The sequence below is a fragment of the Falco naumanni genome, chromosome 7 (assembly GCF_017639655.2).
Source record: "Falco naumanni isolate bFalNau1 chromosome 7, bFalNau1.pat, whole genome shotgun sequence".
Lineage (NCBI taxonomy): Eukaryota > Metazoa > Chordata > Aves > Falconiformes > Falconidae > Falco > Falco naumanni.
The window spans coordinates 28,068,413-28,081,076 of record NC_054060.1 but is presented as its reverse complement, the minus strand read 5'-3'; the positions used below and the strand labels follow the sequence as shown (position 1 = coordinate 28,081,076).

The following is a 12,664-nucleotide window of genomic DNA, read 5'->3' as shown; positions in this document are numbered from 1 at the left end:
AGATAAAAATAGTAGGGAGCACTGTTGCCCAGGCCAAAAAATGTTAAGGTAATTGCTTTACATGTATAGCAACCAGCAAAGAGAATTTAGTGGTTTCAGAATTCTCTTTCTGAGAGTGCCATTAACGAGTAACATGTTCCAAGTCCACTTTAATCCCTCTTCAAAGAGAGGAAAAATTTTTTTCTTCTGTCTCAGTAAAGACTGTCTCAGAGGTCAGATGCATTTGGTTCAAACTCAGGGTCCAAGTCCTATAAGAGTCTGATCCATAAACAAAAGCCATGCTGGAGGCGTGGGACAGATCTCACATCTCACCTAACAACCTGGGATAACTCTCTTGCTTAAACTTAGGTCTGTTCCAAACCTCCTGGGGAAAGAAAGCTTGAACATTCAGTTGCCCTAAAGGCCAAGTAGCATCCTGAGACCTCCACTCCCGGTGGCATGACGAGAGCTTCCAAGCCACTTTTGCAAGGTCTCAGCAGCACTTCAGCACAGCTGAATTCCTGGTTCCTGTGCATCTTCTGCTGGTCCCTCCTGCCACTTCGGCTGAGCTTGGTGCCAGACCCAGTGACCTAGCTAGATTTGTGCTTGTCATAATTCATACAACAGGCATCATTCCTTTTCCATTCTGTAAGACATATGACAATGCTGACATTTTATTATGAAAAGTGATTCTCCAAACTGCAATTTTTTTGGTTAGATGATTGCTTACTATATTCCAATTACCATCAAATGCACAGTCCCCTTACTACAGTTCCACAGTTAGAAGTTACTGAATAATTTAAGTTACTGTGCTTCATTTACTTCAGAATTATTTTATGATACAATTGAATGTTTTAATGATGTTATGAAGCCTTTGTGACGCCCGAAATGACTGGTCACAGGATGGATTCAACAGCGTGCTCGGTGTGTAAAGAAAATCATTGTTTAAGGAATGAGCTTAAACACACAGTGATGCACACTGAAAACTGAGGCGAAAAGATGGAGTTAGCACATTACTTTCAGTAGGACTATGCCGGTTTACACCTGTTGAGGAATCTCACTGAAACAACTTCAAAAATGTAATCAATGGCAATGCATGTGAATTGGGGGAGGGACAATTTACTCTTTTCACTGCTGCTTAGTCCATTCACAGTCCCTTTTGATAAAGATGCTTTTAGAAGTTTCCAAGCTCTGGGCAGAAGGGGAATGCTGGATTCTCATCAGGTGTAAATCAGCACAGCTCTGCTAAAGCTGACAGACCTGCACCAGTTCATATGAGCTGAGAACCTGGCCAGTTATGTTAACTAAGTTTGATAGTTTTAATATTCTTTGTCTTGAAGTGAGGTTCATGGCCACTTTGTGATATAAAGTATAAATTGAAGTTTGCTCAGCTGCACACTATAAATCTCATGCAATGACAGTGCTGTCAAGCTGCACTATTGTCTTTTACTGCATACATCAGGCAAGGGATTACTGTAAGTAATTTGTTTTGGAAGGCTGGCAACCCTAATGGGGCATGCCTGATAGTGTTCAAAGGTTCTGATTAGGCACAGTCCACAGAGATGTTCTTTCAACTTGAATCTCCAAAGAAAAAGACTTAATTTTTAACAAATCGCTTTCTTCTCAGCTTCATCAATTTGGTTTCTTTGAAACTCAGTAGTAAGATGTATCAAAGGAACAGATTGTTTGCCCAAAGCCTATCAAAAATGCTTTTTGCCTGAACTGAATATACCTAATCTATTTTCACAACTCATTTATGAACGATCCTGTAAGGACTATTACTCCTGTAAAGGTTTGTGAAGCTGGAGCCCTAAGAAGCCAGCAAGGTGCCTCTGTGCAGCTGGGGTGATATGAGCACACCCTGGCTAGCTCTTCAAGAAGGACTAAGCCAGAGGAGAGCTCTGGCTAGGGAGGTTGCACTGGTGAGGTGAGCCCCAGCTGCTCCCTGTTGGCTAGGAGAAACTGGTGGCGAGCCTGCTGGAGAGGATACGCTTTTCTGTGATGCCATTGACTTTCTGTCAGCTGCATAGTTGCCTCCCCCGCCGCTAACAATCCAGAAATTCACAGTTACCCAACGCTTCACCTGAGCAAATAAAAGCATTGAGGTAGCCTCTTGCCTGGTTTCACAGCATGGACAAAGCATTAGAGGACATTTACCATACCAGATCGAAATAAGGTGGACCTTTCTGTTGTTAAATCTGTCGTTAATCTCCCCCATACTTCCAACTCCCAGAGAGCCAAATCAGGAGAGGTGACAGTTGGAAATAGCTTTAAAAGATATTATCTCATTGATTTTCGAAAGAGAGAGCTCCTTTAACAAGAATATTGTTCTTTCAGTGCGCTCAGTCTCCATCTTTAATGTTTATTCATTCGGCTGCTTCACAGGGGAATGCAAATCACAGAAATGTAGGAGCTATACAGTGGTGTGCAAAATGTGTACCCCAAGGGATTCAGGGCTTCCTCTCCTCCTGCCCAGCTTCTGAGGCAGAGAGCTTTGTGTGCTGAGGAGCTTGGGAAGAAAAAGCAATATAAAGCAGGATTATAATATCCCCTTTTCATGGAAAAGTTGAAATTCATGTGATTACCTGGGATTTGTGTTTGAACCACTGATGTGCTGTGTTGGTTGGTGAGAGAATCTGGCAAAATAATTTATTTACAGTCACTTTGTGGGGCTTCTGTAAGGCAATGCTGTAAGGCAAGGCTCTCTGTTGCTTGTTTTTGAGGCATAGGCACTTGCAAGGCAAGTCTCTAGACCTTGGACTTTAATTTAAGCCTCTAGTCTTTTGTTAGAGGTATCTTAAGCATCTTGGTAAACACAGTGAAGCACCAGCCTCAGAAAAGAACCAAGATTAGGCATTTGCAAGCTGGGAAATGAGTCATCTAGAAGTTTCTTGTGGAATTGTTCATCTAAAGACAATTAGGATCAGCACCATAACTGTGGGATTCCTCCTTCCTGGCATCAGGTGGCACATAATGAGGCTTCTGGTCAATGAAAGGAGGTTGGGGTCACAGGAGGCATTTCCTCTCATCTGAGTGCGGGTTGTTGAGGCAGATTGGCTATATCATCCTCTTGAGGTAGATCAGCCGAGGTGAGGCAAGCCTCTCCCAAAATCCAGGCTCCCATTGCAGCCCCTCAACACATGCATTTCACAGGTATGTAAACTTCACACAGTGTAAAGAAGATTCATCGCTCTCGAGTCTCCATCACCATTTACTTCCACGTGTCAATTCAGCTTGTAAAATAACTGAACAAGTTCCAGAAAACAGGTTGTACCTGTAAAATGTTGAAACCCTTGGTTATTAAGCCAAGCATATTAAACTCACGGTGTTTGTATGGCCAGGCAGATAACTGAGTAAATAGGTAATTATTATGTATTAAAATATTTTGTTATTTACTGTATTCTTAGCAAAGTACTGCAAGATGCCTAAAGAAATTAATCAGAGACAATAGGAAAAGACATTTTCCAGAGAAGTTTGAAGGAACAAGGAAATGACTCACTGTTTTGGCCAGATAAAGCTAAGTGCAAATTGTGGTTAAAGCATTTATCCTTTCTCTGTGCCAGATGAGGAAATATAGGAGAGAGATCCACTGAGCTCTCCCTTCTTGGACCTACATAGAGTAGAGGTGGCTGACATAGTGTTTGCTCCTGCCAGTTTTATGATGGTTGGGGATTTCCTCATACCCAAGGGATCCTCTGCTTAGTGTTTGTGGATGGAGTTCATTCCAGTCCACATACTCGAATGGCAGATCTGGGCTAAAACCCAAAGTCAAAGCCTACAGTGATTTTACCTGGGGAAAAGAAATTAACATAAATGCATATTTTGTTACAAGGTCAAAAGAGTGTCTGAGGAATTTAAATGAAACACCATATATATAACAGTATATGAAGTCAAACCTGGTCAGTGGAAGGACCTGGGATTCCAAAGGACTGATATTGGCTCTGGATTTATCCGGCATTTTCATTGCTTGTATGAAATAAGAAGGTGGAGGATGTGTTAATTAAACTTGTAATTGACACTTCACTAGAAGGTGTCAGAAACACCAGAGTACAAAAAAACCAACCAACAACAACAAAAAAAACCCAAAAGCCAACAACAACAAACCAAAAGGACTTGAAGAATCTGGAAAACATGAAACAGGATTTAGCTTAAAAAAAGCATGTGTTAATAGCTGAAGGAAAAAGTAATCAAATCTAAAAGGAATGGTGCCAAAATAGGCCTATTATTATGGTGCTAGAGAGCTCTGTGGTTATAACCTCAAGAGTGTAGCTTAGATCAAGTGGAAAATAGCCATTTGAGGGAGCTAATTGAGTCAGGCTTTATATACAAAGGACTTTACATTAATTTCATAAATTAGAGAAGAATCTATTTCAAAATTAATAAAAGCATGTCTCAGTTGCAGTCGTCATTTTTAAAGGCAAGCTGGTTTAAAAATGAGATTTATATTCATAGAATTACTATGAAAGATGAGCATGCAAGGTCTCTTTTCAAATTACCTTATGGCTAAAATGCTATCCTGCAAGTCTGGAGAGTTTATCTTTAATCCCGTGCCTGTCACTGAACTTGGATACATACTTGTAAGAAGGGGACATAAGCAGACTGCAGTAAGGTGCAGCACAGCGGGGTTTCTCAGCCCTTCTAGGTGAGATCTCACCCACCAGTACACGGACAGACACAGAAAGGGGACGTGTGGGTCTTGCTATTCTAATTTGTGAGGTGGTGGTGGATGAAAGACATGTTCTAGGAAGCTTTCTACGGTACCCATCTATTGAATGTTTTTGCAGAGGACTGGACTTAATAAATCCAACAGCGTTTGTGTTTGGTAGGTCCACCACGCACCTACAGCAGCAGGGTGGTCCCTCTCTGTCTTCATTGCCATAGCATCCTGAGAGCAAAGAAAAGCACCAAGAGAACACACAGGGCTGGCTAGCCTGCTTTCATAACTCAACATCCATTAGGAGATGAATATCACTTAATTAGTATCTAATTACAGTAGTTAAATTGTCAAGGACTTTATTTAACAGAGCTAATCCCTTCTACTTTGTATTCCTCTGCTTGGCCCCCCAAAGTTGGTGGTATTTACTGCAGCACAGGAAGGGCCACCACTGGGAGCTGAGTGAGATGAAATACGGAAACCTACGGGCCAAGAGGGTGGGCAGCTAACAGCTACCATTTTTGTGCATATTTCTCCTGGTCTAAGTGAGATCGGTGATTAACACATGCTGGGTGTTAATCTGGATTAACGCATGCTGGATGGAACCCAGACAAGATGGGCAGAGCAGAAAGGTCAACAACACCTATGTCACAGGAACTGCAGAGTTCAGGGATGTCTCAATTTTCCCCAGTTTTTAGCTACCCCACTCAGCTATACTAGGAGGTGTTCTCTTTCTGCTGGAGATTCATATCTTGGATCTCCTCTGCAAGTGCGAACATGAATGCCTCCAGTCCAAGACAAATAAAGGTGACGGATGCGTGGGAGCCAGTCGAGAATAGACTGGGTCATCAGATGGGTCCAGTGTCTCAAAGCCAAAACATCTTAACACAGAGAGCACAAGCCTGGAAGAGAAGCTGTGGGCTGGTTTCACCAGAAGTCAGGCCCCAGCCCCCTATGAAGTCTACATCCACCTACAAGGTAATGCAGCTTAGCTACTCGGAAGTGTTTAAGGTCAGGTTAGATGGGACTTTAAGCAACTTTATTTAGTGAAAGATGTCCCTGCTCATGGCAGGGTGGTTGGAATAGATGATCTTCAAAGGTCCCTTCCAACCCAAACCATTCTAGGATGCTATGGTTCTATGACCCTCTTCACGATGCCTTCATTTCACACGTTTCCTTTGGGTATTCGGTCCCTCCACCTCCTAAATCCTCCAGCCACCAGGTAATACAGGAACTCAGGCAGGAAGCTGGTCCATGCTGTGTAAGAGAATTAAAAAAGAGACAGAAAGAAAAAGAAAATGGTGGTGAGTAGCCTCGTGATTACCAGGTCATCGCTTTGCTCCCGAGGCCCCAGTCCAACAGGGATTTACTCTCTCTGTTAAATAGCTGCCTGATAAAATTTATAGCTTGAAAAAAGCAGAAATGTGCTGGGCAAAATGCATTTTCTGGCTTGTTCCTGGGTAGGAACAGCTGCTTTCTGGTATATGCTCAGGGCAGGTTGTAAAGCAGCTCTCTAGTCTTTGACAACATGATGCCTTATGCATATTCCTACCTGCTTTTAAGATTCTCTGTGGGCCAGCTTTTAAGGTTTTTTCTCATGCTGTTCACACAGTAACATTTGACAGTATAAATGTGTTGGGATGAAGAGATTTTGGATTTTCTTCTAAACTGTACGGAAACTATAATGCGAATTACAAAATTTCATCAATAAGGAATTGTTGCATCATGACACTGCAAAATTACCAAAGCACCTCTTGGCAACTGAAAAAATCCTAGAAGCTCCCATGCTGTGTTTAGGAAGTATGCAAGCGCATGGGTAACTTCGTAGGAAACTACAAATCTTGGCATGGTGTGACTTCCTATTTTAAAAACAAACAAGCAAAAATAAAGAGGCTGCTATCCATCTTTTAATTCAGGATTTGCTTTTATGTATATGTAATATATTCTCTCTCTTTAAGAACTATTTTTCCATTGTTTTGAAGCAGCAAGGAAAAATATCACAAAGACTATTTTTCTTTAAGAAATATCTTGCCTAAAAATAGTGAAATCCAAGTCACACAGCTATTTCCTGATGATTCCATATTCACATACTGAGTATTATGACAGCGCTCAGCCAGCCTCAAGATGATCAGTACTGAACAGTTCTTTCATTAATCAGAAAATCTCTTTAGGTCCAGTTGCCACTCAGCAAGTTTTGTCTGAGTTTTCCCAGGGCCCCTTTACATAACGCTGCTGGCGTAACACAATATCAAAGTTAACATACATTACAGTTATGACTTTTTACATTACAACAGAGGCATAACGTGGAGCATGCTATGATACAAAGAAGTCATTCATACCTTGAACCATGTCCCAGTTCCAATCCTGCCATCTGCTATTAACTGGAGCGATGTACACCAAAGCCAGTAATAGTGTCTTTGCTTTCAAAGGTCTGCTCACTTGCCCAAAAATTATGTAGAACTGTTGTCATCCAAGGACGCAGAAATCAGGCATCTCCTTTTGCAAGAGCTGTGGATTTCACTGAGCCGCAAGTTCTGGATACTGTGAGAGTGGCATAATGATTACATACATTTTTCAAAGATGCTACATGCAAGCATTCCTCTTAAGTAAGAACACAAGTGTTTGCAGAACACGGGTCCTCTAAGTAGTCAATAGTTTAAAAAGGTGTCAGAGAGGGAACATGCAGACACTGCATTATCAAGACCTTCAGCAAACAGCAATTCATTTCCTCTTCTGCTGTAATCTGTCCCCGCTGGGTGCTGCAATCCGTGGGGTTATCCTGTTTCCAACCTCAGGCAGGCCACAATGGCAATGTCTCATATTCTGACATCCCCTTGGAGTTTAGGGTTTAGTGATCACAGATACCTGAATATATTTACATACATTTGTATGGGGTTTTTTGCTTTCATCTTTGAGTTGAATGGCTTTTGCATTAAGGACCTTTCAGCAGTGAAATCTTTCCTCCCATGGAATTTCTTCAAGCAACAAAGTACTGCCTGGATCAGTGCAATTGTAGGAATGATGCACAGAAGTGTGGATACTCAGTGCGGAATCCAATTCTTTCTAATGTGTCTTTTTAAAAAAAGAACAAAACCACAAATCTCTGTGTTTCCAAGACAGTTTCAGTCATTTCTGGCTGCTCTCTTTTTAATAGTTCTGCACCAATTTACAGTGCAGACCTGGAAGCATCTCACATAAGGTGAATCTTTCTAATCTTGCATTCTCTGTAAAACTATGAACCCATGCCCTTCAGGAGATGAAGCCGAATCAATATGACTTCAGATCTGGAAGTAAATATCCAGAGAAACCATTTAGCAGCCTCATTGTTGCATTTATACAGGAAGTTGCTCTGGGGTAATGTTTTGTCATTCGTTTTTACACTTGACGAATTTTAATGATTATATTGCCAGGATGGGTGTACTGTCATTAAACTCCTACCAGGTTTCCTGTTTGAAAACTGCCTTGTTAGGTCTATTTAACTTACAGCACATTTAACTATTAACAGGACACAATCAGCATTTCGATTTACAGTCGGGGGAGGAGAGAAAGAAAAAAAATGTCTGGCGTCTTGGGACTTAAGGATGCTTTCCTTCTTTTTGTCCTGATGGCCACTGAGATCTTGTGCATGGTTAATGTGAAATGGATGTCGGTTGTACATACATGCATTCACACACAGGCACACACAAATGGCTTAGACATAACCACAAGGGCACTGAATAAAGCAAGTAATTCACATTCTGAGGCTGGTCTTGCTGGTTTTTATCACTGTTCTCATATCAGGGCTGCTAGTTTCAGCCCACTTGTAAGACTCTCATTAATCTTAATTCATCCCCCATCTACCTTAAAACGTGCCTTGAAGTCATTTTTTCCCCAGCCCTTTTAAACCATGCTCAATCTCCCAGGCTAAAGACAAATTTATCAACCTCATACAGCAACATCCAGTGTCTAGGAATATTTCGGCCTTTTGAGAAAATTTCTTTGGGTCTTCACATTGCTGCTTCTTCAGTCTTGTGTTTCTAACATTCCCCCAAAAGCCAGGACTATTTCATTAATTACCAGCATTGCCACCATTGCAATATAAATCTCCAGCCGTGAGGGCTAAGTACAATTTTTAGAAAAGATGACTCGTCTCTGCACAGACTATGTCACTTCTTCATTCATCACCCTCAAGTGATCACAACTGAATTACTCCCCACCACTGCCACTCATTTTTCAGGCCTCTTGCTAATTCATGGAGGCTTGTTAAAATGCTGCAAGCAAAGGTGCCCTTCTGATCTTTCCAAACATTCACTAAATGGTTTGAATTTATTCATTGGACTGAGCTCATCCTGGGTCATGTCCCTTTTTTGTGTGTGTGTCTCATTGACTTTTAAATTTTCATTAAAGCTGCAGTATTTTCTGTTGTTTGAAGCCACGTCTATTGAGGAAAGTTACTGCTTTGAAGGGAAAGGGGTGGAAAAATCTACACAAAACAACCACAGCTACAGCAGAAACAAAACACAACAAACAAGCAATTAGCTTTACACAGAGCCATGAGCAGCTTGGACTAGTAGGAGTTTGAATCTGGTCTTAGAAGCATTTGGGGAGCAGCTGGTTCCCCTTGAAAGCAAAGAGTATGTTGCTAGAGAAAGGGTTCCAGTAGTCCTGCCTCTTTAACTTGACCTGTGTTCTGAATTCAACCCAAACAGCATTTCCAGAGAATGACAAAAATAAAACCATTGCCCACTATGTGTTGCAAAGCTCCCACATAACACCTGATATAGCTCAGGCTTCCAAGCTTCCTTGCATTCCTGTTTCTCATATATTGAATTTCAGAGCTGCAAGACTGAGGAGAGTCAGAGGAGGAAAGGAAGAGGTCTCACAAGTCAATACAGGTTAAGGCAAATGACAGCCTGATTGAAGGACTGACACCATGCCTGCCTCCACCATCATAAAGATGGGACTTGCAAAACCAGTGACAGAAAGCAAGACACTGTACAGAACAAGCTCCTCCTTTCCCTGACCTTGTCACGCACTCTGCCTGTCATGGCGATGTTGGGAGCTATAATATACAATCACAGAATCATTTAGTTTGAAAAAGACCTTTGAGATCATCAAGTCCAACTATTAACCCAGGCCTGCCAAGCCCACCACTAAACCATGTCACTAAGCACCTCATCTCTCAGTTTTTTAAACACCTCCAGGGATGGTGATTCCACCATCTCCCTGGGCAATATTTAATGTTTAATCATCTGTCACAGAAATCCATGCAATGGAGAAAATCCAGACATTCCACTGGGAGAGAAAGCTTCCTCAGCCTTAGTGTTGCTTTGACAGGCTTTCCTCATCCTGCAGTGGCTGCTTGGAAAGAATGGGTATCTGCAGAGCCATCAAGGACAGAACACAGCATCCAAAGAGCTGTTCTCCTAGGTGTTATCATTCTTAGCTCCTCAGGACTGAGCAAGATTTGCGGTTTCCTTTTGTGTGCATCTGCTCCACTTCTGTGGTGGCTTCCACGCAAGCACTGCTCATCCCCAGGCAGAGTCCGTGGGATGGGGGGAAGCAGGCTGTGCTCTCCACACACCTCACCTGTCTCCAGCCGATGGCACTTCAAGAAGTGTGGGTACAGTACAGATATTTCTCCCTTGTTCTTGGGTACCAAAATCCAGCTTGATACTGAGAAACCTTCAGCAGCTCTGGTATGATGTATCCAACAGGTCTGATTTTCCGTTCCTTCTCTGCTCCCATGGAGAGCTCTAGGAGACAAGCTACTATCCCTCAAAATGTCATTTATCTGTTTCTTCATGGTTCATGATTCAAAATTCAGAAGGTCCATTTCCAGATACTCTGCAACAGAATGCCATTAAGGGCACTTTCACACAACATGGTAATGCCGGTTGGTGTCTCTTCCTAGAACTTCCTTCCACGTAGCTGGGCCTCAGAAAGTATCTGGCCATTGAGCCATGCTGCAGCCACTGAAAGTCTCCATAGTGTTTCACTTCAGACACTAGCTCTTACTTCACAATAAAAGCAAACAAAAGGACATTTTAAATAATTGTACTAGCTATGTCTAAGGTAATTACTCAGGATAGCTACGCATCTCTTTCAGAAATGATACTGTGGGCTTTTAAATGTCTTTTGTTCAATTGATTTTTTCTCCCGCAGGCTAATATCCTTGTTTTTCAAAATAGTTGATGTTCTGGGTGTTTTGCTGATCTTTCAAAGTAAAACAAAGCAAAGCCTCATTCTCAATAACCTCTGCCAATGCCTGAGCCTTTCATGGTTAAGGGGAAAATATTTGTAGCAAGTATTCGCATGCCATAGTCCCAGCCAAAAGACTTCTATGTTTGATGAACTCATGGCTAATTGGGCTGTTCAGATACAATTGTTTTCTAAAGGTCTAATTTGTGGTCTGAAGCCAAAATTGCCAGAGTGTGAACATTGCAACTCCCCTTAAAGTCCTGGTGGGATAAGAAGGAACATCAGGGTGTGCCATGCTGTGGTACCCAGTCCCTCCCAGACAATCTCAGCAATGGACTGCAGAGCCATCCTTGGGCATCTCCTGGCATCTGATTTTTGGAAAGCAGATCTGCATGGCTTTGAACATGCTTCCACCCTTCTCAGGCACCATAAGCACTGTTAGAGACAAAAGGATTATGGCAATGTCCCTATGAAACAGGGAGCCACTTATTTTCACCCCATGCTAGATCTGATCCCCAACAGGGATGAGGGAATACAGAAGGAAAGTTGCCCCCCCTCCCCCCCCCCCCCCCCCCAGTATATTGTGCTCTGCAAAAGTTGTTGTTGAGCACCTAGAAATCTGGTCCTAAATAAAGTGGAAAACTTGCATCTTCTGTAAGTCTAGTAGCAAAACTTCTCTTTAAAAGTTTCATATCCTAGTGCCTGATATGAATAACAACAAGGTCTGCTACACAAGCTCGAGTACTCTGAGCCCTGGCTAACCAGCAAAGCCTTCTCAGGAATGGCACTGACTTGGAATCAATCTAATAATTAAACCACTGACATTTCAAAGTGTAAAGTCAGAGTGATTTTCCAATTTCCAGTATGTCCCTCTCTATTTCAATATTTATTTAGGTGAAACTCAACTGAGTTAAACAAGATGACTTCTTTAGGATCTCTTTTTTTCCCTGGGGTAAAAAAGTCAAGACCTGCTGTAACCTCTTTGAACATTCATGGAATGTTTATAATGTGTAAACACACCTTTATTCCATTATTTGGCACTAACAGTGTTTCCACAGCTCATTATTTCCTGCATGAAATAATGCTTAATTAGTGCTGAATTACAAGGGAATTGCTGTGCAACTACATAAGCCATCCTTGCAAATCCCCTAATGAATTCAATGTGATTGCTGCTATTGCACTGAATTCTAAACGGATTCATAATGATTAGAAACCTAAGGCATACCTGCCTCTTATTGATCAGTGTGTGACAACAGGATTGCTTTATGAACAGAGTCCTGCAGAAAATATGTTGATACCAGCATCTGAAGATTTTTAGTACCTCCTGGGAGAAAGCTGGTGACTGTGGCATTTAAATCCAAGGCCTTAAGTAAATCAAATCTTATTAGTTTTTCCCAGGCCTATCGGAGTTGCAAAGTTACCAACCCTGCTGAGTGCACAAATAAATTAAATTTAGGGTTTTGTACTGAAAAGAAGGATTATCCTGAATTTAATCAGAGGTACACAACACCCTGGTTCTTAGCTCAGGTACAGTGCATATGTTCGCAAGACTGTCTCTCCATGAGTCTCATTCATCTGTCATTGTATCACACAGAAAGTTTGTCTGTGGTGTTGCTGGATGATGAATGGGATCCCAAGTTCACAAAGTTGCTCTGCAGAGATGACGTTATCCCTGAGATGGGAACATCTCTGCACTTCCCCATTGCAATCCTAAACTAACACTTGAGGAACAGGGATGTCTGCATCCACACACCACCCAACCCCAGCTTTCACCTCTGTGCTATGAAGTTCTACAGGCCAGGTGATATGTGGAGAAGCAGCACCAATCCCACAGTTGGGACATCTGCCTTT

The 12,664-nt window shown here is 42.0% G+C and overlaps 1 long non-coding RNA gene across 1 annotated transcript; it reads right to left on the bottom strand.

The window, feature by feature from the left end:
• Nucleotides 1-3,324: 3,324 nt before the first annotated feature.
• On the bottom strand, nt 3,325-7,269 carry LOC121091634. The gene is made up of 3 exons (XR_005828981.1): nt 6,973-7,269; nt 4,812-5,890; nt 3,325-3,945 (listed from the first exon to the last, which is right to left on the bottom strand). It is a non-coding gene; the product is annotated as an uncharacterized LOC121091634 (long non-coding RNA).
• Nucleotides 7,270-12,664: the final 5,395 nt, after the last annotated feature.